The sequence below is a fragment of the Ahaetulla prasina genome, chromosome 15 (genome assembly GCF_028640845.1).
Source record: "Ahaetulla prasina isolate Xishuangbanna chromosome 15, ASM2864084v1, whole genome shotgun sequence".
Classification (NCBI taxonomy): Eukaryota; Metazoa; Chordata; class Lepidosauria; order Squamata; family Colubridae; genus Ahaetulla; species Ahaetulla prasina.
In genome coordinates, this window is record NC_080553.1 from 14,034,871 (window position 1) to 14,061,642 (window position 26,772).

General features: G+C 43.4%; 1 protein-coding gene across 8 annotated transcripts in view; it reads right to left on the reverse strand.

Moving 5' to 3' along the window:
- Positions 1-26,772, reverse strand: part of TAOK3 (TAO kinase 3) — a 128,902-nt gene that overhangs the window by 87,437 nt on the left and 14,693 nt on the right. For all 8 annotated transcript variants that reach the window (XM_058158062.1, XM_058158061.1, XM_058158060.1 and 5 more), the window contains exon 2: positions 1,828-1,929. The gene's annotated coding sequence lies outside the window, so the exon portion shown is untranslated. The remainder of the gene's footprint in view (positions 1-1,827; positions 1,930-26,772) is intronic.

A 26,772-nucleotide genomic window follows, 5' to 3' on the forward strand; every position in this document is an offset into this window, starting at 1 on the left:
CCCGAAGGACTCAGGCCGGTTTACAGCCAGATAAAAAACATGAGAATAATACAAGTAAAAACAACAATTAAAAAACTTATTAATTAGGCCGAATTAAAAATATCACTAAAATAATATAAAACCCCATTAAAAGCTAAATTTAAAACTAAAACCCTAGGCTAGCCCTGCGCAAATAAATAGATGTGTCTTAAGCTCGCGGCGGAAGGTTCGGAGGTCAGGAAGTTGACGAAGCCCTGGGGGAAGCTTGTTCCAGAGGGTGGGAGCCCCCACAGAGAAGGCCCTTCCTCTGGGTGTCGCCAGTCGGCACTGCCTGGCGGACGGCACCCTAAGGAGTCCCTCTCTGTGAGAGCGTACGGGTCGGTGGGAGGCGATCGGTGGCAGTAGGCGGTCCCGTAAATAACCCCGCCCTATGCCATGGATGACCTACAAGGTCCCTTCCAACTCTTGTTAATTTGTTTAATTTTTTAAAAATGCATTTTTTTTCTTTTCCTTTTTTTTTTAAAGGAGAACAGAATTCTGGAGATGTTCTCATATACGGAATAGGCATTTTATTAGTCATGAGTTCATCTGGTTTTTAATTACCTCATTCTCCCCCTTGGAGGGGTTTGCAAACTGTCTGGTTTCTCAGGTTTCCAGGAAAGGGGAAAAAAATCTCCTGAGGGGAACCCTACAATTAGGACTTCTTTACGGTACGGTCGATTTAATAACCATTCGTTTAGTGACCGTTTGAAGTTACACTGTGAAACTGAAGAAATGTTTCGCACTTAAACCATTGCAGTATAGAATAAGGAATGGAATGGAATGGAATGGAATGGAATGGAATAGAATAGAATAGAATAGAATAGAATAGAATAGAATAGAATAGAATAGAATAGAATAGAAAATGTGGAATAGAATAAAAGGAATGGAATAGGAATAGGAATAGGAATAGGAATAGGAATAGGAATAGAAATGGAGGGAATAGAATAGAATAGAATATAGAACAGAATGGAATAGAATATGGAATAGAATAGAATAGAATAGAATAGAATAGAATAGAATAGAATAGAATAGAATAGAATAGAATAGAAAGGAAGGGAAGAGAATAGAATTAGAATTGGAATAGGAATAGGAATATGAATAAGAATAGGGGAGGGGAGGGGAAGGGAAGGGAAGGGAAGGGAAGGGAGAGGAGAGGAGAGGAGAGTGGTGGAAGAGGAGGAGGAGGTTAGGAAGAAGGAAGGAGAGTAGAGTAGAGCAGAATTAGAATGAATAGAATAGAATTCGAACAGAATAGAATTCGAACAGAACAGAATAGAATAGAACTGAACTTAAATATTCTATTCTTAAATATACATTAATCAGCATACCTTAAAATGGTCCTCACACTTACGACCACTGCAGGATTCCCCCATGGTCACATGATTAAAATTCAGATGTTTGGCCACTGACTCCTATTTATGATGGTTGCAGTGTCCCGGGGTCACGTGATCCCCTTTTGTGACCTTCTGACAAGCAAACGTCGAAGAGGAAAGGCCAGATTCACTTCACAAAGTATGTTGCTAACTAAACAGCTGAAGTGATTCGCTTAACAACGGTGGCCAGGAAGCTCGTAAAACGGGGCAAAACTCACTTAACACCTGTCTTGCTTAACAACAGAAATCCGGGGCTCCCTCGTGCTCGTAAGTCGGGAACTGCCCGCATCCCAAACGTGGTTAGCAAGCCAATTCCAGAAGGGATTAAGGAAGGATGTGGCTGAACCTAGTTTTTGTTTCAAAGGCTTGTGTAGCTACAGAAATGTGGGGCTCCATTGCGGTCATAAGTAGAGGACTCCCTGTAATAGCCTACCTGGACAATTATGGCATTCACCACAGTCTATGGCTCAAACGCATTTCGGCAGCATTTTTCTTCCGCAGTTGCTGGTGGCTCTCGGTACGCCGATTTTCTGACCTGCAAGAGAACGGGAAAGCAGCCAGAATTAAAATAAGCAACACACCATACAACTTTTCTTTTCGATCATGGGCCCCGTTTCGAACAATTTACGGGAACTACCATTTTCACCACCTCTTGGTCTTTTTTTCCCTCTTCGCTTTTCAAAAGATGTCCCGTCCTTCACACCCAAGTGGGACACGTACAAGCAGGGAACAAAAGGCCGAGGAAAAAATGCTTTTAAAAGTAAAATAAATAAATAAATAAATAAAAACTCTGATGATCACGCGGCTCAGCTGGGCATGGGCGGCGGGGGGGGGGCAGGAATTTTTGCTACCGGTTCTCCGAACCACCCGTCGCCATCGCTACCGGATCGACTGATCCGGTCCGAACCGGGAGCATTTCACCCCTGGGCCAAAGCAATCTATTCCACTACAGGTAGTCCTGGATTTACAATCGTCATCAATTCCCATAGTGACCGTTTGACGTTGCAATAATTAAAGTAAACATATTGCAATATTGAACAACTAAATAATGGAAGACTGTAACACAACTTAAATATGTGTACTATTATTAGAATTATATAAGCTTGCTCAACGTAATAAAGACGATCAATACTTTATTTGTATTAAAAGGTATGATATTCAGGTTATGGTTGATTGGCATAGAAATAACATATTGAAATTTTACATAACTCAATAATGACATAGGAATTTGTATTATGATTAGAACCATATAAGCTTGATAAATAGAATAGAATAGAATAGAATTTTTATTGGCCAAGTGTGATTGGACACACAAGGAATTTGTCTTGGTGCAGATGCTCTCAGTGTACATAAAAGAAAAGATACCTTCATCAAATGTGAGCAATTTCATTCTATTTGTACCAAAATGTATGACTCGCAGGTATCGCACTGTTCATGCATTGATGCTTTAAAAAATAAAAAACTTAGATTTACTTTACGCCCGTATTACTAACTCAACCAACGCAGTGATTCACTTAACGACGGTGGCAAGGAAGGTCTGGCTGTATGGTGGAGAACGGAAGGATTTATACTCCCTGCAGACAGCTGGTCATTTGCATCCTTTTTAGAGAGCCGTTGAGGCCACTTGGAGGTTTTATCTTTGTCCTCAGGGTCACCTGAGTAGTGGAAATGGCAGTGGACCATTCTCAGAACTGTTGTGTTGTAGACTGGAGATATTCCTCCCGCTTTCTTGAGAGACGGCTGTTCAATTTTGACATAGATGTCCTCTTTGGCCCCCTCTTTCAAACCAGCGGTCCTCTCTGTCCAAAATACGGACTTTTGCTGTCTTCAAAAGAGTGGCCTTTGTCTGTTAAACGCAGCTGGACTGCTGAATCTTGTCCTGATGGGTATATATATAACAACAGAGTTGGAAGGGACCTTGGAGGCCTTCTAGTCCAACCCCCTGCCCAGGCAGGAAACCCTACACCATCTCAGTCAGATGGTTATCCAACATTTTCTTAAAAATTTCCAGTGTTGGAGCATTCACAACTTCTGCAGGCAAGTCGTTACACTTATTAATTGTTCTAACTGTCAGGAAATTTCTCCTTAGTTCTAAATTGTTTTTTTCCTTGATCAGTTTCCACCCATTGCTTCTTGTTCTACCCTCAGGTGCTTTGGAGAAGAGCTTGACTCCCTCTTCTTTGTGGCAACCCCTGAGATATTGGAACACAGCTATCATGTCTCCCTTAGTCCTTCTTTTTATTAAACTAGACATACCCAGTTCCTGCAACCGTTCTTCATATGTTTTAGCCTCCAGTCCTCTAATCATCTTTGTTGCTCTTCTCTGCACTCTTTCTAGAGTCTCAACATCTTTTTTACATCGTGGCGACCAAAACTGGATGCAATATTCCAAGTGTGGCCTTACCAAGGCATTATAAAGTGGTACTAACACTTCACGTGATCTTGATTCTATCCCTCTGTTTATGCAGCCCAGAACTGTGTTGGCTTTTTTGGCAGCTGCTGCACACTGCTGGCTCATATCCAAACGGTTATCCACTAGGACTCCAAGATCCCTCTCACAGGTACTACTATTGAGCAAGGTGCCACATATACGGTACCGGTGCATTTTGTTTTTTTTGCCTAAATGTAGAACCTTACTTTTTTCACTCTTGAATTTCATTTTGTTAGATAGCGCCCAATGTTCAAATGTTCAAGGTATGTTCTCTTATGTTGCGCCATGCGTTTATGAAGTGGTTGTTTTGTTTCCCCAATGGACAAATCTGCACACACGGCTCACTGCATTGTACTGCATATACCAAGAAATATAAATCCTTCCGTTGGCCACCATCCAGTCAAGAGCTGAAGAAGCTTCCTTGGATGATAAGCAAAGCGTCTTCAAAAGAAAAACCAAGGAAGTCCAGTTGCCTCTTGCAAAAAGCGTTTATGAGACAACCATGAGCTGGATGATGGAGAATCTCCCATAGACTGGTAGCAAACCTGTTTTACAATCTGTGAAGATGAATACTTCAACATGAAATTCAGACACCTTTCCTGTCCAATCCAGGAATGCAAAGCGTTTGCATAAACTCCACAGAGGTGAGAGACTATTAACAGAGAAACAATCATTAGCAAGTCTTACACCTACTAGCTGTCAAAAACAAGTGTTGGCTTACTCTCAGTTAAGCTTGCTATTTCATTCTGATCGTTGTGGAGCTGGCAATGGAGTCGGACAGCGATGAGGCTGAGGAAGAACACGGGCCAGTCCTGGAGGCTGGGGAAGGCCCAGATGAAGGCTCTGCGTTGGAGGCAGAGGTGCACTTCATCTGTAGGCGTCTCCTGATCTTCTCCACCGCATACTGCAGGCCATGCCTAAGATCCCGGTTGTTGGTCTTGCTAATGAGAGAAACATATGACTCAGCAAGGAACAGACAAGTTGGTCTTAGCAGCACCCTTTGGTTGAAAGATAGGAATGCAGGAAACAGAAACAAACTTCAGAAGGTGGTCACCAATTAGTTCACCCCTCCTTTACGTAACTCAAGAAGAACTCAAGCGTCTTCTGTTCAAAAGACACCCACATTTGATATTTTCAACTAAATTCAGAGACTGTTGGAAAGATACCACTTGGTGGGCAGGTTTATGACATTTGCCTAGTTCACATCTTCTGGCTGAGGGAACCTCTAAAGGCCACAGATGTTCTGAAGTTCTAGAGCAGGGGTCTTCAAATTGGCAGCTTTAAGACTTGTGGACTTCAACTCCAGAATTCCTTAGCAAGGCATGTTGGCTGAGGAATTCTGGGAGCTGAAGCCCTCAAGTTGAAGTCCACCAGTCTTAAAGTTGTCAAGTTTAGAGGCCCCTGTTCTAGAGTTTAAAATCAGTACTTGCAGGATCCCATGAAGTCCAAGATTTACAGGATAAGAGAGTCAGAAGGGACCTTAGAGGTCTTCTAATCCGAGGAGCAGGAGACCCTATACCATTCCAGACAAATGGCTGTCCAATCTCTTCTTGAAAACCTCCAGTGTTGGAGCACCAACAACTTCTGGAGGCAAGCTGTTCCACGGATTAATTGTTCTCACTGTTAGGAAATTTCTCCTCAGTTCTAGGTTGGATTTAGGTTGATGCTTCATTGGTTGAGAGTTTTAGGTTGATTCTTGATCGGTTGAGAAGTTTTAGCTTGATTCTTGATCGGTTGAGAGTTTTAGGTCGATTCCTGATAGTTCAGTTGACAGTTTTAGGTTAATTCTAGATGGTTCGGTTGACAATTTTAGTTGATGCTTGATAGTATGATAGTTTTAGGTTGATTCTTGATAGTTTGGTTGACTGGCTTAGGTTGATTCTTGATTGGTTGAGTGTTTTAGGTTGATGCCTGATTGGTTGACAGTTTTAGGTTGATTCTAGATAGTTTGCTTGACAATTTTAGCTGATGCTTGATAGTTCGATAGTTTTAGGTTGATTCCTGATAGTTTGGCTCATAGTCTTAAGTTGATATTTGATATTTCAGTTACTAGTTTTCGGTTGATTCTTGATAATTTGGTTGAAAGTTTTAGGTTGACACTTGATAGTTTGGTTGATAACTTTAGGCTGATATCTGATAGTTAGGTTAGGTTCCTCTGGAGCTGATTTCTACCTAGGGGGACTGAGAGCGTCGGACTGATCTTAAGACTGATGTTCAACGTACCTAAGACAGATTCTCCTTGAGGTTTCTCACCAGGAAACCAGCCCAACAGTGGGAAAAGCACTGTTGGAGGTCATGAACTTTCTTTCTGTGGGTGTGACCGAGCACAAGTTGGGCAGCTGTCTCTCATGGAGGTTTTTATTAGGTTTCTTGATACTGAGCAGATGTCTGGACCCAACAGCCCAACTCGTCCCTTCCCATTCTATGATTCACGATATGCCCAGCTGAGATGTTCTCACAGCCAGAGGTTTGCATCTGTATTCCTTGCGTTCTTGCTCCTTGCTTCTTATTCATGGATAGGAATGCCACATATCATGTCATCTGCACCTCTGTAACTGTCTGGTTTGGTTCCGCAACCCAACAAGACAGACACGGACTTCAGAGGATAATTAGAACTTGCAGAAAAAACAGTGGCTACCAACCTGCCTTCCATTGAGGACCTGTATACTGCAGGAGTAAAAAAGAGGACTGTGAAAATATTTACAGACCCCTCGCATCCTGGACATAAACTGTTTCAACTTCTACCCTCAAAATGACGCTATAGAGTACTGCACACCAGAACAACTAGACACAAGAACAGTTTTTTCCCCAACGCCATCACTCTGCTAAAGAAATAATTCCCTCAACACTGTCGAACTATTCACTAAGTCTGCAATACTATTAATCTCCTCATCTTTCCTATCACCCATCTCCTGATTGATTCTTGATTCTTGACGAACGTATCTTTTCTTTTATGTACACTGAGAGCGTATGCACCAAGACAAATTCCTTGTGTGTCCAATCACACTTGGCCAATAAAATTCTATTCCTATTCCGATTCCTATTCCTATTCCATTCTATTCTATTGTCTCTGTTCTGTTCTATTCTATTCTATTTTTTTCTTTCATTGTTCCCTTCACACCAAAGGTGGTCCCTATTTTTCTACCTTCATTTTTTACCTGCTTTCGGACTGCTAGGTTGGCAGAAGCTGGGACAAGTCATGGGAGCTCACCCTGTTACACGCACTAGGGATTCGAACCGCTGAACTGTCGACCTTTCGATCAACAAACTCAGTACCTCAGTCACTGAGCCACCGCATCCCTCTAAGGAGGATGTTGATGAGATTGCAAGAACACAAGCGAGCGGTCAAGATGAGGCGACCCGAACTCATTGGCAGCCTCACACTGCCGTGAACAAGGACATACATTCAATTTCGCAGCTACGATGATTGTTGGCCAAGCAGGGACAAAAACAGCCAGGGAAAATGATTGAAGCCTGAGAAACGGGCCCCTTGGCAGTCAACAGGAGGGCTGATTCACCACCAGCCTGTCAGCAGCGGAGAACTTGGCAGCACACGGAAACAACAGCCAATGACTTAATAGTCAGCCATCAACACCACAATCAACCAAGAAGAAACCGCACCCAACAAGGCACCACATAAACGCTATGAATAGAATAGCCCAAAGCACACATTCTTGTAGAGAGAAGTTCCCTGAGGATGCGTCTAGCATGAATCTGAAAGCTCAGAAGACTAAGCCTCTGGTCCCCGTGATTGACCCAGGTTTGATCCTAAAATATTATCATGGGACACCTCTATTTGCCTTTACTTGTGAGATCAAACCTTTGATTATCAACTACCCTGTTTCCCCAAAAATAAGACCCAACTGGAAAATAAGTCCTAGCACGATTTTTTTTCAGGATGCTCGTAATATAAGCCCTACCAACCCCCCAATAAGCCCCAGTTAAGATTGTCAACCAGATGGATGCATCTAGTACAGTATTTCACAAAAAATAAAACCTAACCAATAAATAAGCCCTAATGTGTCTTTTTGGAGCAAAAATTAATATAAGACCTGGTCTCGGGTAAAATCCAGCAGGTTCTGACAGGGTCTGGAGAACCAGTAGTAGAAATTTTGAGTAGTTCAGAGATCCAGTAGCGGAAATTTTGAGTAGTTCAGAGAACCGGTAGCAGAAATTTTGAGTAATTCAGAGAACCAGTAGCGGAAATTTTGAGTAGTTCAGAGAACGGACAGTGGAAATTTTGAGTAGCTCGGAAAATCGGTAGCGGAAATTTTGAGTAGCTCAGAGAACCAGTAGTGGAAATTTTGAGTAGTTTGGAGAACCAGTAGTGGAAATTTTGAGTAGTTTGGAGAACCAGTAGCAGAAATTTTGAGTAGTTCAGAGAACCAGTAGCAGAAATTTTGAGTAGTTCGGAAAATCGGCAAATGCCACCTCTGGCTGGCCCCAGAGTCTGGTGGGAATGGAAATGTTGCAATATCTTTCTCCTGGAGTGGGGTGGGAATGGAGATTTTGCAGTATCCTTCCCCTGCCACGCCTACCAAGCCATGCCCACAGAACCGGTAGTAAAAAAAAAAAATTGGATTTCACCATTGCCCGGTCTGATTTTCGGAGAAACACGGTAGTGGGGCCTCTGGTGGCTCAACAGGCTAATGCAGTCTGTTATTAACAGCAGCCGCTTGCAATTACTGCAGGTTCAAGTCCCACCAGGCCCAAGGTTGACTCAGCCTTCCATCCTTTATAAGGTAGGTAAAATGAGGACCCAGATTGTTGGGGGCAATAAGTTGACTTTGTATATAATATACAAATGGATGAAGACTATTGCTTGACATAGTGTAAGGCGCCCTGAGTTCGGAGAAGGGCAGGATATAAATGCAAATTAAAAAAAATAAAATAGTGTGACTATTACAGTAACGGGGAAAGTGTGTACCAAGCTTACAACATTCCAGCTTTAAAAGCTTTATTCCGAAGCCCACTGAGATTGGAACAGAATGTTTGGTGATCTTAAGCAAAGCAGAGAGGAATGTAAACTGGAAAAGAAAGAATTGTTAACAGGCCATCTATTCATGCATCTTCGCCCAGAGCCAGCAAATACTTTGGCTCCTGCTCAGCCTTGAGGGTGTGGTAGTTATGGCAGTATTATCAGCAGAGTGATATTATGACTCCTTCCATTACTCTACCGTTCTGGTAAAACTCCCCCCAAGAGTTGTGCAAATCTGCAAACGGAACAATTTTTCTCGAACCCTCCCAACAAAATATTCAGCAGCTGCCAAAAAAGCCAACACAGTTCTGGGCTGCATAAACAGAGGGATAGAATCAAGATCACGTGAAGTGTTAATACCACTTTATAAGGCCTTGGTAAGGCCACACTTGGAATATTCCATCTAATTTTGGTTACCACGATGTAAAAAAGATGTTGAGACTCTAGAAAGAGTGCAGAGAAGAGCAACAAAGATGATTAGGGGACTGGAGGCTAAAACATATGAAGAACGGTTGCAGGAACTGGGTATGTCTAGTTTAATGAAAAGAAGGACTAGGGGAGACATGATAGCAGTGTCCCAATATCTCAGGGTTCTTTGCCACAAAGAAGAGGGAGTCAAGCTCTTCTCCAAAGCACCTGAGGGTAGAACAAGAAGCAATGGGTGGAAACTAATCAAGGAGAGAAGCAACTTAGAACTAAGGAGAAATTTCCTGACAGTTAGAACAATCAAAAAGTGGAAAAACTTGCCCGCAGAAGTTGTGAATGCACCAACACTGGAAATTTTTAAGAAAATGTTGGATAGCCATTCGTCTGAAATGGTGTAGGGTTTCCTGCCTCGGCAGGGGGTTGGACTAGAAGACCTCCAAGGTCCCTTCCAACTCTGTTATTATGTTATGTTATATTCCAATTTCCAGATGGAATAACAGGGGCAAGAGAAACAAACTCTGCAACCAAATCAGCAGCAATTAGCAATTTCCTTTGCTCGGTCTTCCTCTGTATTTTATTCTGATTTCATTTTTAATCGTATTTTATTCCGATTCCATTTTTAATCGTGTTTTATTCCAATTCCGTTTTAAATTGTTTTCTAATCAGATTTTAGTAATAACGCACGTCTGGAACACCGCACGTCGATATGGCCCAAGGGCGAATCAATAAAGTAAACTGAGCTGAACTCAGAAGTAGCATTTTGTCAACTTTGGTGCCTTTAAAAGACGCCTGGACTTCAACTCCCAGAATCCCTCAGCCGGCATGCTTTATAGTTTTTCAACCTTGAAGCTTGGAAAGGTGTGGACCTCTAAGCCTTTGTCACTTTAAGATGGGTGGACCAACTCCCAGAATCCCCCAGTCGGCATGCTTTGAGTTCCTTAACCGTGGCAATTTGGAAAGCTTCAACTCCCAGAATTCCCAGAATTCCTCAGCCTTCTCCACCTTCATCCCAGGGGTGAAATCCAGCAGGTTCTGAAGAACCGGTAGTAGAAATTTTGAGCAGTTCATAGAACCGGTAGTGGAAATTTTGAGTAGTTCGGAGAACCGGCAAATGCCATCTCTGCCTGGTTCCAGAGTGGGGTGGGAATGGGGGATGGATTGATTGATTGATTGATTGATTGATTGATTGATTGATTGATTGATTGATTTATTTATATTTGTATACCGCCCTTCTCCCGAAGGACTCAGGGCGGTTCACAGCCAATAAAAAACAACAGAAAACATATAATACATATAGAACAGCTAAAAACAGTATAGAAAACTTATTCAATTGATGGCCTAAAACTTTTAAATACAAATTTAAAACCCCGTTTAAAACTCCTGATTTAAAACCCCAATTTAAAACTATGTTCCCGCTAGTCCTGCTCTTCGAAACAACAACGTCTTCAGCTCGCGGCGGAAGGTCCGGAGGTCGGGGAGTTGACGAAGCCCCAGAGGGAGCTCGTTCCAGAGGGTAGGAGCCCACACAGAGAAGGCCCTCCCCCTGGAGGTCGCCAGCCGACATTGTTTAGCTGATGGTATCCGGAGGAGGCCCTCTCTGTGAGAGCGCACTGGTCGGTGAGAGGCTACTGGTGGCAGTAGGCGGTCCCGTAAATATCCCGGCCCTAAGCCATGGAGTGCTTTAAAGGTGATAACAAGTACCTTGAAGTGAACCCGGAAGACCACCGGGAGCCAGTGCAGACTGCGCAGGAGGGGTGTTACACGGGAGCCACAAGGTGCTCCCTCTATCACCCGCGCAGCCGCATTCTGGACCAGTTGGAGTCTCCGGGTACCCTTCAAGGGGAGCCCCATGTAGAGCATTGCAGTAGTCCAGGCGGGATGTAACAAGGGCATGAGCGACCGTGCATAAGGAAGCCCGATCCAGAAAGGGGTGTAACTGGCGTATCAGGCGAACCTGATGAAAAGCTCCCCTGGCGACGGCCGTCATATGATCTTCTAAAGACAGCCGTACATCCAGGAGGACGCCCAGATTGCGAGCCCTTTCCGTGGGGGCCAATAGCTCGCCCCCAATGGTCAGCGATGGAATTAGCTGACTGTACCGGGCTGCCGGCATCCACAGCCACTCGGTCTTGGTGGGATTGAGTCTGAGTCTGTTCCTCCCCATCCAGACCCGTATTTTGCAGTATCCTTCCCCTGGAGTGGGGTGGGAATGGGGATTTTGCAGTATCCTTCCCCTGCCACGCCCACCAAGCCACGCCCACAGAACTGGTAGTAAAAAAAAATTGGATCTCACTACTGCTTCGTCCCCTTAAGATGCGTGGACGTCAACTCCCAGAATCCCCTAGCTAGCCAGGTGATGCTATCCAGTGTCACGCAACTTACAGGAAATGAACAAGTCAAATTAACTTTGGGGAGTGGGGTAAGGAGGAAAGAGGAGGGGAGTAAGGTTAAAATCACAAAAAAGGGAATCAAAACGCCTGCCTTCAATTTCAATACTGTTTTTTTACTTATAGGCAAAGTGCCAGCTGGAAAATTAATACGTTTGACGTGTATATCCAAAATATTATGACAATGTCAGCAGACTTAATCTTGATAGCATATGCCAAAGTAAAGTAGCTGCAGACAGAATTGGGCCCGTTTCAAAATATAACAGTTGCTATCGTCGTTTCAAAACGACAAGCTTAGCAATTAATTTCTTAACCGATCTATCGCTAAAAAGAGAATATGCCAAAGAATATTCGCTCCTGTGATTTGGATGCTCCTTTATTGACGCGTGGATTTAAGACAGTTAACATATTGTTTTTCGCTTCCACGCCTAAAAAAAGGGAGACCAACAAGGAACTTCAAAATTACAAAGATAAAATTCGGGGGGCGAGCGGGGAGTTTATTTTAGAACTTGGCAGGAGGAGAGAAAAAAATGTGCTAGGAAGGCACGAAAGCTAGGCAGAAATGGTATAGGGTTTTCTGCCTAACCAGGGGGTTGGACTAGAAGACCTCCAAGGTCCCCTTCCAACTCTGTTGTTCTAAACAAAGAAAAGAGAGCTGCCAAGTGGTTATCACCGATTAAGAGGCAGAGAAAATGAAGGGCGAGCGATCATCAAAACGAGTTTTGAAAGTGGACAGAGGGCTAAACATGAAGCTTCCGAACGAACCAAGTGAGTTGGAAATAAAAGGGGTGGAACAAGGACAACAGAAGAAAGGTTTTAGAGATTTGTATGGACAAGAAAATAATATACTAAAAAATGGAAACTGAAGCAAATGCTTACAGGTTTTAACGTCCAAGAAAAAGCGGATGGGGGGAAAAAAAAACCCTAAATGAAACCTCAGTTGGAGAATTGTAAGACTGCAGGTGTAGACGGTATAAAAACAGAAGAAATGTTAAAAGAAGGTTTCACAACCTTTTTTTTTTTTTTTAACCAGGAAGACACCCTTAATTCAGGGAATCGTTGTATAACAATGATTTTATCTACGGATAGCATTGTACAATGGACAATTTAAAAATGATTTTTTTTTTTAAAAAAAAAAAAGAAAGAACAACATTTAAAAATGGAACTCCAAGCAAAGGGGTGAACCAGTAGCAGAGTCGCGGTTCATAAAAACGCCAACATTGTAAGTGCCAGCATTGTGTGGTTTGCAAAGTTAAAAAAAATACAAACTCAAAAAGAAAAGAAAATAGAAAGGAAAATAGAAAAGAAAGAATGCAGAAAATGAAAGAAATACATAAACGACTTTTTCCTTCATGAGAAGGATGAACAATTTTTGCTAACTTATCTCCTTCTCTTAAAATACAAGAAACAATATATTTCCCCCATAGTTCATCCTTTATCTATAAATAAATCCTTAAAACCTTGTCATTCAGTTCTGATTTGCAAAGTCCATTAAGGGTCCATTAAAGGATAATTAACATATGTATGTTAACCTTGATCAAATAATCTAACTTTAAATTCCTTCCTTTTACTTTTAACAGTCTTGATCTTTAATCCCTTCAAACAATTGATTTCATTTATCTTTTGCTCTCTGCCGCATCTCAAAATTGTTTAAAATTTTAGCAAGTCTCTTTTGAAATTCAATATAGGAAAATTGTCCAGGTCATTCTTTTGGCTTTTAATTATTAAATTATTATTAATATTAATAAATTAATAAATTATTAATTATTCCCGAAGGCCATCACTCTGCTAAACAAATAATTCCCTCAACACTGTCAAACTATTTACTAAATCTGCACTACTATTAATCTTCTCATCGTTCCCATCACCAATCTCTTTCCACTTATGACTGTATGACTGTAACTTTGTTGCTGATAATCCTTATGATTTATATTGACATATTGACCATCAATTGTGTTGTAAATGTTGTACCTTGATGAACATATCTTTTCTTTTATGTACACTGAGAGCATATGCACCAAGACAAATTCCTTGTGTGTCCAATCACACTTGGCCAATAAAAAATTCTATTCTATTCTATTTTATTCTAATTATTAAGACATCAGCAGGTTTCATTTGTATATCCAGTATAACAACTTTTTCTACATTATTCTTGCAGCCTGTCATTTTTAAATCCACTTTGAAATCAATCTTAGCCTTGTCTGGTAAAACTTGTTCTTCTTCCATACAATCTTTTAAACACAGTCTATTTATAATGGCAGACACTATTATAATTATCTTCCGGATCCATTGTTCACAAATAACCTTCAGTTCACCCAATGTTAAAATATTTTGCTCCATCCTGTATTAATAATTTATGTTTTCTTCCCCTTTAATTGCAATATTTCATTTTTTCCAGTTCCGCCTTTCATGCTGTTTGCAATTCAATTGCTTCAAAAGAGCAGCATTTATCCATAGGCAGGATTCTTAAAATTAATTTCAATACCTTATTTCAAATTCATCTGGATTCCTAGTCCATTGGTAACTTTCCAAAATCAATGTTTTACTCAACTCTTTGCTGTTCCTTCCCAAAAAAATAAAACCCTGCCCCAAAGAATATTTTTAAGTCGTTAAAATTATATTTAAAACTTAATTTACTAAGGATTGATGGAGGCATACCCAGTGCTCTAAAATAAGTTGTTGCAAAAGCTTCCTAGCACTTAAGAAGCAATTTCTTAAAAGTGATTAAGAAATCAGAGTTGGCAAATTATATGTCCATAAATAATAAAGATGGGATTTTTTTTAAAAAAAAACACCATTTAAAATGAAATAAAATAGGCTGTATTACAGATTTGAGCTTGATTGAAATCCCTCGACTCTCAGCTACTCAATTTATTATATATTATATATATTATTATATCAATTTATTATATATTATATCTGTTATTAACACAGCTGCTTGCCATTACTGCAGGTTCAAGCCCCACCAGGCCCAAGGTTGACTCAGCCTTCCATCCTTTATAAGGTAGGTAAAATGAGGACCCAGATTGTTGGGGGGGCAATAAGTTGACTTTGTATATAATATACAAATGGATGAAGACTATTGCTGTCCGGAGTATCGAGTGGGCCATCTCCCAATCTCTCCTTTTTCCAGAGATTTTGACAGCCAGAATTCACTGTCTAGAACCGTTGATCTCTGCTACAACGCAGTCCGCACTCTTTCAGCGACATCTAGTTCACCATGAATCCCCCCCGCCCCCAAAAGTTCTCCATTCAATTTAAAAACAAAACAAAACAAAACAAACTTCGCCTTGGAAGTACTGACATCCAATCGCAAACACAGTTAAACTACCCAGGAGTGGATCAGGTTCTAATATATACAAATAATGCCACTTTCTTCCTCTCCCAAACTGCCATGTTGTTGTTGTTGTTAGTTGTGAAGTCCTGTCCAACCCTAAGTTTTTTAGATGAATGTTTTACTTTGTGTATTTATGTGTTTTTACATGGCTGTACACCGCCCTGAGTCCTTAGGGAGATAGGGCGGTATAAAAATACGAATAAATAAATAAAATAAATAAATAAATAAACCCATCATGACCCCATGGACAACATTCCTCCAGGACTTCTTGTCCTCTACCATCATCTGGAGTCCATTTAAGCTCATGCCGACTGCTTCAGTGACTCCATCCAGCCACCTCCTTCTCTGTCGTCCCCTTCTTCTTTTGCCCTCAATCTTTCCCAGCATTAGGCTCTTCTCCAGGGAGTCCTTCCTTCTCATTAGGTGGCCAAAGCGTTTGAGTTTCCTCTTCGGGATCTGGCCTTCTAAAGAGCAGTCAGGGCTGATCTCTGAGCCACAAGTTCTCCTCCCTTGATCAGCTGAGCCAGGGCTCAAGAGGTTAATATTTATTTATTTCTTTATTTCTTTATTTAATTAGATTTTTATCCCGCCCTTCTCCTGAAGGACTCAGGGCGGTTCACAGCCATATAAAACCACAATAATAAATATAATAAAACAATAATTAAAAAACCTATCAAATACGGCCCTATATAAAATACATTATAAAACAATAAAACCAATTGAATTAAAACCCCAATAACAAGAATTAAAATTCTAAAATCCTATGCCAGTATAGGATAGTAATACATTGCCAGTAATACAACTGCCTAATATGCAGGCAACCCAAGTTCGAATCCGTGTAAGCGTATGGCTAGCTGATGAGAACTAAACAGCTTGAAATAGATCTATACTAGTCTCCCCTTATTTCTTTATCGGCAAAACACAAATTTGGTACAAAATAGTTTGTCGTGAAAGCGACTGCGAAGCCGTATGCTCCCTCCCATATTGGGGCAGATCATGGCCGGGGAATTCTGGAAGTTGAAGTCCACCATCTTAAATGTTGCCCGAGTTGAGAAACAGCCCTGAACTGGGCTGTTTGAAATGATCCAAACACTGAGGGGTTTTCTTCTCAAGATTAAGTGGAACTGGGCCATCCGGCCACAAAACCAGTTTAGGCTTATTGGCCTTTTGGGGAAAGCATTAAAAAAAAAAATGAAGCGCTACACGATACCAGCGCGAATGTTCAGGATTTGGCCAAAGCCAATTCAGGCATGCGTTCGAAAACGGAACTGCCAATGGATCCGAACAGATGGCAGGCCCTGTGGCTATCATTAGAGGGCTAGCAAATGCGATTAAACTGAACACGCTTGCTTGCTGCTACGTTACAGGAGGTCTCGTAATAATCTGCGGAACTCTTAAGATGCCTTTGGAGGCTGAGAGCTAAACATAGCTTAGGCCAACTCCCAATGGATTCCCTCCTCCTCTTCTTCATCTAACTGAGAGTCTTCCCCTTCCTTCTCAAATTCTTTAGGATCCGGAGGAAGACTCTCTATTTTAAGGACAAAACAACAACAACAACAACAAAAGATGTGGACACACTGGAAATAGTGCAAAGAAGAGCAACCAAGACGATTAAGGGGGCTGGAGGCTAAAACCTAGCTATGAAGAACGGTGGCAGGAACTGGGTAGGTCTAGTTTGATGAAAAGAAGGACTAGGGGAGACATGATGGAAGTCTTCCAGTATCTCAGGGGCTGCCCCAAAGAAGAGGGAGTCAAGCTCTTCTCCAAAGCACCACAAGGAACAATGGATGGAAACTGAACAAGGAGAGATTCAACCTAGAACTAAGGAGAAATTTCCTGACAGTGAGAACAATTAACCAGTGGAACAGCTTGCCTCCAGAAGTTGTGACTGCTCCAACACTGGAAGTTTTTAAGATGAGACTGGACAGCCGCCTGTCTGGAATGGTAATAGGGTCTCCTGCTTGAGGAGTTGGACTAGAAGACCTCCAAAGTCCCTTGCAATGATGATGATGGAATATTATATATGGTATGTGTTGAAGAGGTTCTATTGAAAACATTCTTCAGTGCGTCTGAAATGTAGATGGAGGTACCTAAAGTACCTAACAAACATAGAAGCAGCTGAAGTAGCTAGCAAACATGGAAATCCAATGACTTCTTTCCTTCCCTCCTTCCTTCCTCCCTTCCCTTCTCTTCCCTCCTTCCTTCCTCCCTTCCCTCCCTCCCTTCTCCCTTCCTCCCTCCCTCCTTCCTCCCTCCCTTTTCCTTCCTCCCTCCCTCCCTCCCTTCCCTTCCTTTCTCCCTCCCTTTCCTTCCTTCCTCCCTTCCCTTCCTCTCTCCCTTCCCTTCCTTTCTCCCTTTTTTTTTAAAATTTGCATTTATATCCCGCCCTTCTCCGAAGACTCAGGGCGGCTTACACTATGTCAAGCAATAGTCTTCATCCATTTGTATATTATATACAAAGTCAACTTTTTACTGCCCCCAACAATCTGGGTCCTCATTTTACCGACCTTATAAAGGATGGAAGGCTGAGTCAACCTTGGGCCTGGCGGGACTTGAACCTGCAGTAATTGCAAGCAGCTGTGTTAATAACAGACTGTCTTAACAGTCTGAGCCACCAGAGGCTCCCTCCCTTCCTTCCCTTCCTTCCTCCCTTCCCTTCCTTCCCTCCCTCCCTTCCCTCCCTCCCTTCCCTTCCTTCCTTCCTTGTCCAAGATCAACCGCAATTAAAAGACCAGCATACAATACAATAACATAAAACAATTCGCTGTTCATTTCGTCTCTAACTCAAGATTGATTGATCGATTTAATGCGCTGCTTATGCGAAAGCCGGCCCAGGTAGCCTACAAGCGAAGCTCGAAAGAAGAAGAAGAAGAAACAATTATACCTCTCGGTCCTTCAGAGAAGAACAAAACCAGAGGAGGACAAATACGGAAAAATACATCATGAATCAGATCCCGTCCAGGAACAGTTGACTTCATGGATGACGGCGGGTGAGTAATGGCCTCTATCGTACGTTGAGACAACGCTGTTAACTTTAAATACAGAATGACAGAGCTGGAAGGGACCCTCGAGGTCCTCTAGTCCAACCCTCTGCTCAGACAGGAGACCCTATATCAGGGATGGCTAACCTTTTTCTTGTCAGGTGCCGGACAGCACATGTGCGTGCCGGCACCCATAATGCAATGCGCGCTCCCTGCACATGTGCCCATGACCCACCCCACGCTCCCCACACACGCACACTCGATTCTCCGGTCCCCCATTTTGGACCTAGGAGGCCTCCCTGCAGCCTCCTGGCCCCAAAAATGGACTGTGCGGGACAAACCACACCCCCGCACTCCGCCCCCGCTCCCCATGCATGTGGGTGTGATCTCCACATCTCTTTCATGCACCCCACCCCACCCCCCGTGCATCCCGAAAATCAGCTGGCCGGCAGGAGGTGCGCACGCACATGGGTGATAGCTCGTGTGCCCACAGAGAGGGTTCTATGTGCCAGCTGGGGCACGCATGCTATAGATTCGGCATCATGGCCCTATACCATTCCAGACAAGCGGCTGTCCAGTCTCTTCTTGAAAGTCTCCAGGGATGGAGGGCCTCTGGTGGCTTAGACTGCTAAGACAGTCTGTTATTAACAGCAGCTGCTTGCAATTACTGCAGGTTCAAGCCCCACCAGGTCCTAGGTTGACTCAGCCTTCCATCCTTTATAAGGTAGGTAAAATGAGGACCCAGATTGTTGGGGGCAATAAAAAGTTGACTTTGTATATAATATACAAATGGATGAAGACTATTGCTTGACATAGTGTAAGCCGCCCTGAGTCTTCGGAAAAGGGCGGGATATAAATGCAAATAATGAAAAAAATAAAAAAATAAAAAATACCATTTCGGAAGGCAAATTGTTCTCCGCGGGTCAGGAACTTCCTCCTCCGTTCTAGGTTGAATCCTTCTTTGATTGGCTTGATCAGTTGGGTTATCAATAAAATATAACAATAAATAATCACATCTTGTTTCTGGATCCTTGTAAATAATTGGTGATTAGCCTCTTCAATGCTTCCGGAGCGCAAGGCGATCCATCCATCCTCTTTATTTTTTTTTATTTTTTTTTTAATTTGCATTTATATCCCGCCCCTCTCCGAAGACTCAGGGCGGCTTACACTATGTCAAGCAATAGTCTTCATCCATTTGTATATTATATACAAAGTCAACTTATTGCCCCCAACAATCTGGGTCCTCATTTTACCTACCTTATAAAGGATGGAAGGCTGAGTCAACCTTGGGCCTGGTGGGACTTGAACCTGCAGTAATTGCAGGCAGCTGCTGTTAATAACAGACTGTCTTAGCAGTCTGAGCCACTCAGAGGCCCCTTGTTTTCACTTGTTTTTCACTTCGCGTGGATGGGGATGTACTGTGGCCCAAACGTATCCTGTTTGCAGGCGTCTCCTTGGCAATTTGACAAACAGCCTGTGGTCCACTTTACCATGGCTCTTTTTTAAAAAAAATAAAATAAAAAATTGTTACAGCTTCCTCTGCAGCAGAGGTCTCCAACCTTGGTAACTTTAAGACTTGTGGACTTCAATTCCTTTGCAAAGCTGACTGAGGAACTCTGGGAGTTGAAGTCCACAAGTCTTAAAAGTTGCCAAGGTTGGAGACCCCTGCTCTGCAGGGACTCTTGAGCTACAGCCCCTCCTGGGCCTGTGTTGGCCTTGTTGTCTATGGAGATTCTCAGCCATCCAGGTCGTGGTTGTCCCAAAGGTGGTTTTTTTTTTTCCCAAGAGGCAAATTGCACTTTCTGGTTTTTCTCTGAAGACCTTTCGCTTCTCATCCCAAGAAGCTTCTTCAGTTCTCAGCTCAGAGCTGAAGAAGCTTCTTGGGGTGAGAAGCGAAAGGTCCTCAGAGAACAAGAAGGAAGTCGAGTTTGCTACTTGGGAAAATAAAAAAAATAAAAAAAGCACCTTCTGAGGCTTTGGCCTTGTTCAATTTTTATTCCACCCTTGAGTTTCTTGGTGCACTCGCTTCCGACCAGTTGGAGGACGGGGGCCCTCGAATCACTGACCAACCTCTGACTTTGAAAAGTTCTACCTTAATGCCAAGAGCAACACTCGAGGGGGCTGCCCCAAAGAAGAGGGAGTCAAGCTATTCTCCAAAGCACCTGAAGGCAGGACAAGAAGCAACGGGTGGAAACTCATCAAGGAGAGAAGCAACTTAGAACTAAGGAGAAATTTCCTGACAGTGAGAACAGTGGAACAACTTGTCACCGGAAGTTGTGGGTGATTCATCACTGGAGGTTTTCAAGACAGCCATTTGTCTGGAATTGTATAGGGCCGTGATGGACCAACCTATGGCACGCATGCCACAGATGGCACGTGTCACCGTATCGGTGGACACGCGAGCTCAGCTCCGTTTCTGGCATCCGGAGGGCCTCCGGGGGTGGGTGAGTGGAGAAGGCCCTCCCCAGACCCGAGAGAGGCCCTGGAGGCTGGGGACAACAAAAAATAGGCCTTCCGGTCCCACCGGAAGTTGGCAAACGGGCCATTTTCGGCCTCTGGAGGACCTCCGGGGGGGGATGCCATTTTGGCCCACTCCCCAGACTCCTAGAAAGGCTCTGGAGCCAGGTGAGAGAGAAAAACGGGCCTACTGGGCTATCGTGTGCCCAGGAGCAGGGGGAGAGCGGGGAGGGGTCACACGCCCATGCGCGGGGCGCATAGAATTATGGGTGTAGGCATGCACGCGTGTGACCCCCCCGACCCCCCCTTCCTGGCACACGATGGCAAAAAGGTTAGCCATCACTGGTATAGGGGTCTCTTGCCTGAGGAGGGGGTTGGACTAGAAGACCTCCAAGGTCCCTTCCAACTCTGTTAGTATTATTATTATTATTATTATTATTATTATTATTATTATTATTATTACCTCTAAGGTCCCTTCCAAGTCTGTTATTCTGTATCATGTCTATCCCGACTTCCCCAATTAGCCTAAACACAACTTTTACCTAAAGAGAACAACTGAATATCTCGCTTAGGAAGTATGTAAAATTTGTTCGATACCTGTAATACCTTCTTTTTGGGCGAAAAAAAAAGTAAATTAAAATAAATTCTAATGCAAGGATTTCAGAACGATGCCGACTTTCCAAAAGAGGCATTACTGGCTCCTCTCTTATTTATTTAGGCGAATTATGATCCAAGTTTTCTGAACAAGGGAGGGAACTCAAAGGAAGCTAAAGCATTAAACACACACGCACACACACAAACACAAAAACACACCAAAAGGTTATAATCTTCAACTCCTAAACCAGCCTGGCAAAAGAGACGCCTCTTTGCAGATTTTCTAGAAGGGAAGAAGGTTAAAAAAAAAAGGCTTTGAATTGAAACCGAGCTCCTGCTGCTTATAGTGACACATCCATGCAGTTTTCCTAGCAACAATACCAAAAAAAATATATAAAAAAATTAAAAAATGAGGGTTTTGTTGCCGCTGGTCTTTTTTATTTATTTATTTATTTTCCGGGGATACGTTTTGACTTCCTATTCTAGCTTTTTTTATAAAAAAAAAAAAAAGATTAAAAAAACTTGCAGAAATGGAAGGGCGCCTGAGCGTTTTTAGCACGTTCTCTTCCATCTCCCCCCCGCCCCACCACATCAAAAAAAGCCACAGCAAAATAAGAGGACAAGCCGTCATTCCAGTAAAAAGAAAAAGAAAAACCCAAAAATCGCAGTTGGCCTTAAAAAAAAAAAAAAAAAGCTAAGTTTAACTGCGATGCTTTGAAAGTCCCCCTTAAAAAAAAAAGAAAAAAATTGGGGTGGGTGGGAAGAGGAAGGGTTTGAAACTTGCCCCGGTTGGCTATTTCTCGAGTCCGAGATTCTTCAGCAGCTTTTTTTTGCACGTCCTAAATTATGGATTATGGCAGGTTAAGGAGGAGGAGAAGAAGAAGAAGAAGGAGGAGGAGGAGGAGGAGGAGGAGGAGGAGGGGGAGAAGGAGGAGGAGGAGGAGAAGGAGGAGGAGAGGGAGGAGGAGGAGGAAGAGGAGAAGGAGGAGGAGGAGGAGGAAGAGGAGGAGGAGGAGGAGAAGGAGGAGGAGGAGGAAGAGGAGAAGGAGGAGGAGGAGGAAGAGGAGGAGAAGGAGGAGAAGAGGAAGAAGGAGGAGGAGGAGGAGGAGGAGGGGGAGGAGGAGAAGGAGAAGAAGAAGAAGAAGGAGGAGGAGGAGGAAAAGAAGAAGGAGGAGGAGGAGGAGGAGGAGGAGAAGAAGAAGAAGGAGGAGGAGGAGGAGAAGAAGAAGAAGAAGAAGAAGAAGAAGAAGAAGAAGAAGAAGAAGAAGAAGAAGAAGAAGAAGAAGAAGAAGAAGAAGAAGAAGAAAGAAAGAAAGAAAGAAAGAAAGAAAGAAAGAAAGAAAGAAAAATCTGACGCGTTATTGGTGCAAAATGTAAACAACTAGCATGTTGGGTTTTTAACCCAGAAAGTAACCAATAGTTACACTCAACCACATATTTATTGACTCAGCCATTCAGAAAGCAACGAAATTATAGACCAAGCCCCTTCCTCAAATCCTGCATAAGCTGCTAGGGGGTGGGGAGGATGGGGGGAGAGGAGGAGGAGGAAGAGGAGGAGGAAGAGGAGGGAGGGGGGGAGAGGTCTCCAGAAGGAGAATTCAAGAGTTCAAGCCCCTTCCTCAGATTTCTCCCCCCAAACCCCCTCCCCAAAAAAAGTACAGTAACATACCCCTGTCAGTCTGCTGGCGGTCCGCTCTGTTCGAAGAAACCGGCAAGAAGAGGGGAGAGGGGGGGAGAGAAGCACCACACAAAAAAAATAAAAAATAAAAAATAAAATAAAATAAGCACCCCCCACCCCCAAACACAGACGCACAAAAAATCCTTATGCACCAGCATCTGCAACCAGAGAGTCTCAAGCTTGCGGTGAGATAACTTCAGATGCTAAAAATAACCAGCCGGTTGCAATTCCCCCTGTATGTAGCTGGGCAGAAACGGTTCCTTTTTCTCTCTTTCTTCCACCCCCCCCCCCGCACCCCGCACTCTCCCCCCCTCCCTCCCCGAGCCGCCTCCCTCCCCCAGCCGCCAGCTTTCCCTCAAAAAGCTAAATTTAGGGAAGTGGGGGGGGGGGACAAAATAGACCAGAAAGGCCCCTGGGAGGGCTCTCCATAGGAAAAATAAAACGATGGAGGGAAAGGAAGAGTGGGGAGGGAAGGAAGGATAGGTCTTAATGCATGGCACAATTTTGGGGGGGGGGAACAGAGAGAGGGAGAGGGGGGAGAATCGCTCACGATGTGACTCATGCATTTGTTTTTTGGGTTTTTTTTTACCTTCAGGCCTGCTTTGCTTTCTGCAGGGATGCCGCCGTCCCCCCCCCCCGCTCCCCTTCTGCTAATATAGGACAGCTTCCAAAATTCAGCCCCCACCCACACACACACACACACACCCAGCGAAGAGTGGACGGAGCAGGGGTGCCCCAGCTCTTCACCCCATGAAGTTTCAGATTCTCCATCGATAATCCCCTCCAAGCATTTATAGGAGCAATATTATTATTATTATTAGTTTTTTTTAAAAAAGCAGTAATAGGAGGAGGAAGAGGAGGAGGAGGAGAATTAGGAGGAGGAGAAGGAGGAGGATGGGAGATGGAGGAGAAGAAAGAGGGGGGAGGAGGAAAAGGAGGAAGGAGAAGGAAGAGGAGGAGGAGGAGGAGAATGAGAAAGAGGGGGAGAAGGAGGAAGGAGAAGAAGGAGGAGGAGGAAGAGGAGGAGCAGGAGAAGGAGGAAGGAGAAGGAGGAAGAGGAGGAGAAGTAGAAGGAGGAAGGCAAAGAAGAAGGAAGAGAAGGAGGAGGAGGAAGAAGAGGAGGAGGAGGAGGAGAAGAGCTAGCCCTCAACTTAGGACCAAACACTGTTGCTTTATAATTTATAAATTTATATTTATGCATTTATAAACATACATTTATATATTTAAAAAGTGAGAAATCAGCTAAGTGACTTTTGCTCCACCCCTTTTAGAGGGCCTCAACGACCCTCTAAAAAGGATGCAAATGACTAACAGTCTGGAAGGAGTATAAACCCCTCCATTCCCCACCACCCAGTCAGAGCTGAAGAAGCTTCTTGGAGGAGAAGAGAAACATCTTCAAAGAAAAAAAAAACAATAAAGTCCAGTTGCCTCTTGAAAAAAAGCACCTTTGGGACCTTTGTCTGGGATGGTATAATAAGGGCTCCTGCCTTGGGCAGAGGGTTGGACTAGAAGACCTCCAAGGTCCCCTATGATTCTATCACTTCAAGCAATGTGTTTTACAGGGCAGATACTCCCTCCTTAAACAAAGTTCAGTAGATATGTCTAGTAGTTTCATGAAAAAGAAGGACTAGGGGTGACGTGATAGCAGGGTTCCAGTATCATATTAGATATGAGCCAGCCGTGTGCAGCAGCTGCCAAAAAAGCCAACACAATTCTGAGCTGCATAAACAGAGGGATAGAATCAAGATCACGTGAAGTGTTAATACCACTTTATAAGGCCTTGGTAAGGCCACACTTGGAATACTTGCATCCAGTTTTGATCACCACGATGTAAAAAAGATGCTGAGACTCTAGAAAGAGTGCAGAGAAGAGCAACCAGGAGGATTAGGGGACTGGGGGCTAAAACATATGAAGAACGGTTGCAGGAATTGGATTATGTCTAGTTTGATGAAAAGAAGGACTAGGAGAGACATGATAGCAGTGTTCCAATATCTCAGGGGTTGCCCCAAAGAAGAGGGAATCAAGCTATTCTCCAAAGCACCAGAAGGCAGGACAAGAAGCAATGGATGGAAACTAATCAAGGAGAGAAGCAACCTAGAACTAAGGAGAAATTTCCTGACAGTTAGAACAATCAATAAGTGGAACAACTTGCCTCCAGAAGTTGTGAATGCTCCAACACTGGAAATTTTTAAGAAAATGTTGGATAGCCATTTGTCTGAAATGGTGTAGGGTTTCCTGCCTGGGCAGGGGGTTGGACTAGAAGACCTCCAAGGTCCCTTCCAACTCTGATATTATTATTATCTAAGGCGCAGCCACAAAGAAGAGGGAGCCAAGCTATTTTCCAAAACTTCTGAAGGCAGGACAAGAAACAACGGATGGAAACCCATCAAGGAGAGAAGCAACTTAGAACTAAGGAGGAATTTCCTGACAGTGAGAACAGATGAAGACCCTTGGAATGATGTGGGACAGGGGTCTGCAACCTTAAACACTCAAAGAGCCATTTGGACCCGTTTCCCACAGAAAAGAAAACACCGGGAGCCACACAAAACCCTTCCCGTGCCTGGCTATTTCTTGAGCAGCCACAAAACTAGCGTATGTAGTTGAATTAAATGTTCTGTTTTCTTCTGAAACGTTTCTTTTCTTGGATTTATCTATGGTTGGCCAACCGGGGGTTGAAAAGCTCAATAAATCACATGCCGATGGGTGCTGCACATTGGCGCATATTTTGAGCGAGGTGAAGGAGCCACATGCGTCTCCAGAGCTGCAGGTTGCTGACCCCTGGTGTGGGAGTAGGAATGATTTTCCGAAGAAAAAATTCAAATTACAGGAATCATCGGCACCACTCAGATGACCCTGAAGACACAGATAAAACCGCCAAGTGGCCTCAAGGACTCTCTAAAAGGGATGCAAATGACCAGCTGTCTTGCAAGGAATATCAATCCTTCCATTCCCCTCCATCCTATCAGAGCTGAAGAAGCCTCTTGGATGAGAAGCAAAACGTCTTCAAAAGAAGAAACAAGAAAAAGTCCAGTTGCCTCCTGAAAAAAAAGCCCCTTTGGGATAAAATTTAGCCGATTCCGCCAGGAACGACTGCAGGAATGAACCAAATTTTTACAGCTTGCGGAACGAAGAACAAAGCAGCAATTATGAAAGGCGGCAAAATTATACGGCAAATAAAACAGAAATATTAGAGCACGGAGCATCTGGAAGGAAAAAAAAAAAACGGGCAATGGAGAGGTAGGGTTGCCGACCCAGGACTGTATCTGTATACTGAATTTTATTTCCGCTTTCGGAATCAGCTGGAGGAAGTGGTTATGTTTCAAACTTCTATTCCACCCTTCCTCCAGGGAACGAAAGTCATGACACAGCTCTCTGATGCGCCCCACACATGGGTGTGTAATTATTTTATCCCTGTATGAAGACACGGCTTATTTAAAAGGGAGATGGATTCAAGATGCGTGCATGAGCCAAGATTATCATCTTCGATTTTCCCGGTCCTTTAAGGCCCCAAAAAAGAGGAGGGGGGCTTGTGAAAATGCGCCAGGATGAAATGAATTCATAAAATTACATTTTGGGCAGGGAGTCCTCCATTTACGGCCATGATTGGGCCCAACGTTTCTGTTGCTAAGTGAGAAAGACAGCTGCTAAGTGAATTCCCCCCCCCCCCATATTTTATAAAGGGGACTGGAGGCTAAAACATAGGAAGAACGGTTGCAGGAACTGGAGATGTCTAGTTTGATGAAAAGAAGGACCAGGACCAGACATGATAGCTGTGTTCCAATATCTCAGGGGCTGCCACAAAGAAGAGGGAGTCAAGCTATTCTCCAAAGCACCTGAGGGCAGGACAAGAAGCAATGTGTGGAAACTAATCAAGGAGAGAACCAACTTAGAACTAAGGAGAAATTTCCTGACAGTGAGAAAAATTAATCAGTGGAACAATTTGCCTCCAGACAATTCTCCAACACTAGAAGTTTTTAAGGAGATGTTGGATAACCATCTATCTGAAGTGGTGTAGGGCTTCCTGTCTAAGCAGGGGGTTGGACTAGAAGACCTTCAAGGTCCCTTCCAACTCTGTTATTCTAAATTCTAAATTGGATACATCTAGTTTA